Source organism: Sinocyclocheilus grahami, unplaced genomic scaffold (assembly GCF_001515645.1).
Source record: "Sinocyclocheilus grahami isolate Dianchi unplaced genomic scaffold, SAMN03320097.WGS_v1.1 scaffold1048.1, whole genome shotgun sequence".
NCBI lineage: Eukaryota > Metazoa > Chordata > Actinopteri > Cypriniformes > Cyprinidae > Sinocyclocheilus > Sinocyclocheilus grahami.
Window position 1 is genome coordinate 191982 of NW_015506227.1, and position 4445 is coordinate 196426.

The 4445-nt window shown below is 35.1% G+C and overlaps 1 long non-coding RNA gene across 3 annotated transcripts in view; it reads left to right on the forward strand.

The window, feature by feature from the left end:
* The first annotated feature begins 3937 nt into the window (after window positions 1-3937).
* Window positions 3938-4445, forward strand: part of LOC107566119 (uncharacterized) — a 1415-nt gene continuing 907 nt past the window's right edge. For all 3 annotated transcript variants that reach the window (XR_001606461.1, XR_001606462.1, XR_001606463.1), the window contains exons 1-2: window positions 3938-3991; window positions 4128-4230. This is a non-coding gene — a long non-coding RNA (uncharacterized lncRNA). The remainder of the gene's footprint in view (window positions 3992-4127; window positions 4231-4445) is intronic.

Consider the following 4445-nt stretch of genomic DNA (forward strand, 5'->3'; position numbering starts at 1 on the left):
ACAAATACAAAATGATAAAAATACAAAAGAATTAATGACAAAATAAAATGTTATAAGTACAATACACTTAAATATAAATATTATGACTTAAAAAATCTGGAGTTTTTAACAATGAAAAAATAAAATATTTTAAATATCTTAAGATATTTAAAAGAAAAAAAATTGAATACAAATCAAGAGCATGTTATCACACTTAACATTAAAACATTACGGATAAATGACAACATAAAAAAAGATTAACCCTTTTGTTGGTTTACTTTTAACAAATAAAACAACCAACAGTGAACTTAAAGGAAATGATTAATTATTGGTTTTATTTCTTGTTTAAAATGCCTCCCAACTGCATTCCTCAAGTCCAACTCTGTTGCTGCCGGGAAGTTGGTCATCACAGCATCTGCCAAATAAGAAAAGAAAAAAAAGCACAAGAAAAGCTTGACATAATTTTTTACTTTAACTGCACTAATTGTGACAGAGTCATTCTCATTTGCTTGGATGCCAACTAAAAATAAAACGAGATATATATTGTGTATCAGTGTGTTAAAAAAGAGAGAAGCTCTCTGGTAAATATTGTGTGTTTATGCACATACCTCTAATGACCGCGAAAAGTGCAGTCTTTCCAAATGCCTCTTTCAGCAGCGGACCACCCCCTTCATGTTGAATTTGGACATGAGGGAATTTTTTTTAAAACCCTAAAATATAATACAGATTGAGGTGGTTAACAATTGCAGACAAAGTTTGACATTTCAAAATGACCAGTAAAGGAATTATTTTTTTAATTTCTGATTTGCGTTGTAATTTATTGAGTTATTTGATTAATGTGGCAAGATTTGTAGGCTTTACCTGTCCAGCATCCTTCTGGCACTGTCTTTGAGGTTTCTTCCTTCAACTCTGTTAAAAAGTAGCCCAGTACACACATTAACCTCAATTGTACATGGAATAATAAATTCACCCCTACCGCTTTATTACATTATGTTTTCTGTTTGTACTGTTTAGGTTTTAATGCTGCATTGCACATCTGAGCTATTTGCACTTATTATTTGTATTCTTAAGCTTTACTATCAATTTGGAAGTTTCAAAATAAATCTTATTGTAACGTTACTTGTACAATGACAAAGATATTCTGTTCAATTAGCTCAACATTATGTTTTCTGTTTGTACTGTTTAGGTTTTAATGCTGCATTGCACATCTGAGCTATTTGCACTTATTATTTGTATTCTTAAGCTTTACTATCAATTTGGAAGTTTCAAAATAAATCTTATTGTACTTGTACAATGACAAAAATATTCTATTCAATTAGCTCATGCTCTCTCTGTATAAAACAAGCCATTGTTCAGTAATAAATTCAATATAATAATTATAATAAATGATGGACTTTGTCAAAGATGAGAGCTTTAGTGAGGAAATTTGATTTTGGGGAGTTTTTTATTTTTTATGTTTATTTTTTACCATTGCTGCCAGGATCTTTTCCAGATGTTGAAACTCCTCCTCAGTTTCTCCAATTCTTCTGAGTGTGTTCACTGTATAAATTAATATGGATTAATCTTTGTCAAAGCTGTGTTTGTTCTGTTGTTTGCTCTTTGCTCTTCTTGCGCCGTTTTAAAATCGATTGAGTTTGTAAACACATACAAATGATAAAACTTTTACTCTATTAAATTTTGCAATTAATCCTCTGAACACATGCGTGCTGAACCGTGGGCCTAGTCATGGATCACTATCAACTACGATCTGCTTCCTTCACTAAAATGTCAGGGTTCCTAAACATGATAACAAATAATATAGATAAATAATGAACGAGTCAAAACGAAAACACAGATACTTACAAGACCAAGTAGGAATGTCCTTCATCGTTTGTTGTTTGTCCGCTGCTCTCCGACAAGTAAACTTGGTGCTCGCTCGTGTAAAAACAAAATTCAAAACACAACACTGATCTCTAACTCTCATGTCTTGCTTTGCCAGTATTCATGTCTCAGTAGGGCTACAATTGCCATCTAGCGGTTGGGAATTGTAATTGCTTTTTTATTTATAAAATGAAAGACAGCCGAATATCAATAATATCATATAATGTGTATGAATGTAACATAACAGCTTGTGGGATGCATGACATCATATTATCAAATGCAAGTAAACTTTTGAAACATTTAAATTAGCATTATTTTTGGCATAATAAATAATGCTATATTTAATAATGCTGTAAAATAATTAAATAAAATAATGCTAATTTAAATGATTCAAAAGTTTACTTGCATTTGATTAGAAGCTGCGTGGGGGAAAATTACATGTACAATTGTAAGCCTATTTTGGCCATGCTCATCGCTGGTCTGGTTACTGGTATAGGGCTATAGCCAAGCCATTAAAATTAGACCACAGATTGCCTCGATTTCGCCAGGTGGGCTAAACGCAGACTACACCTAGCCCGTCCAATTTACGAACATGATGGGATATCAACCATCTCATGTGCTGCCTGGCCAAAAACTACAGTGAATCAGGTTTGACAATAAGTGGGCTACAGATAGCCGCTCGCACTACGAGCTAAATGGTGGCTACGCTCATGCTACGTATTGAACATGTCAAAGAAATGAAACCAAACACCCCGTAAACGCTGTTGACTTTGCTTACATGATGGAATATCATACATCTCACAAGTTATTTTGCCAAAAAACAACATGAAACCAAATTCAAGGTTATTTGGGCTAGAAGTGGGTTACACATACCCGGACTATATCGGGTCTATACTTAACCGAGACGTTGAAATGACGGCTATTGCTTGCAGTTAACTGTCTTACGGCATTGAAAATAAGATTTCATTTCACATGTAAGAAACATATTTTATATGGACAAGCTTTAATCTTAACATGCAGAAACTGACTTTCTCTCACTGAGAAATAATGTTATTCTACCCGTTCTCTTCAGTTTGCAAATAACACGACTTTACACTTTCTAATTGCGTGTAATGCATACGCCAAATGCCAATTTTGCGTGCATATGATACGCCAATCCTTCACATTAACTTTGGTGGAGAGCAGATGCATCCAAATACCACGCGTCATCTTCAGCGGCAGTGACATGACCAGCGAGGGTCCGTTCGCCCAGTTCACGTATGGGTTCAAATTATGGAACAGTGGTCTGCTCAGTTAGCACAGCTGCTAACGATAGCCTACCATTGACATGACATGACAGCACAATAAATCAACCAACCCAGTATCGCGTGATAATCGTGATCATGTAAAAGTCCACACATTTACCATATTTTTACCATAGTAGCCTAACTGTTGCTCGACCTTGTCATGTGTAGCCAATGCACAGTAACTACAACATATTTACCATGCTTCTCCCACTGTAACCGTAGTTTTACTGTGGTATTTGTAGTTACTAAAGCCTAATAACCACAGCACTTACTATGGGCTTACCTCAGTAATCGTAGTTTTACTGTGGCATTTGTAGTTACTAAAGCATAATAACCACAACACTTACTATGGGCTTACCTCAGTAATCATAGTTTTACTGTGGCATTTGTAGTTACTAAAGCATAATAACCACAACACTTACTATGGGCTTACCTCAGTAATCATAGTTTTACTGTGGCATTTGTAGTTACTAAAGCATAATAACCACAACACTTACTATGGGCTTACCTCAGTAATCATAGTTTTATTGTGGTATTTGTAGTTACTAAAGCACAATAACCACAGCATTTACCATGGTTTTACCACAGTAACTGTGTTTTTACTCTATTTGTAAAGCACAGTAACCACAGTGCTTGCCATGCCTTTAATACCTTTTTGTGAAGTCATTGTAATTCAATATTTTTTCTGTCTTGCAGTTACATCATATCACATACTCCAGCAGCTCTTTGAATCCATCTCTTGTACAAGTCTCTCTCTCTCTCTCTGCTAGAATTAACAGGGAACTTCAACTCGATGATCCCAAGCTGATATCGAAGAAGCTGTCAAGGAGGCTGAACAAGTCCTTCAAAGGTTCAACCCTTCACAGGTAATGTTGAAGACATTTAGTTAAAACTGATTTGCTTTAATGAACGCATCCTTATATTATGTGTTAATCAAATATTTTGGTCACAGATAATTTTTAACACACTGTCTCAACATGTTTATATTTCCCTTCATTTCAGCTGAAAGGGAAGACCAAAGCAAGGCCTGTTATGGGATTTGAATTTGACCATCTTGTGCGTTTATGGAGAAGACCAAAAGCTGCAAAGGCAAACACTTCCAATGGTACGTCTGTGTCGGTCTGAGCACTTTGACTGAACTTTACTGCAAAGACATTTTGCACAGCATTTGATGTTTCTTAAACTTTGGTTTACATACCCCACAGCCCCCTCAGGAAGGACCCCCAGAAAAGTGTCATGTAGAAGTAGTAATAATTCATACAATTTACCAAGTCTGCAAATTCATATGATACTGCACAAGCATACTCGTACAAAATTCTA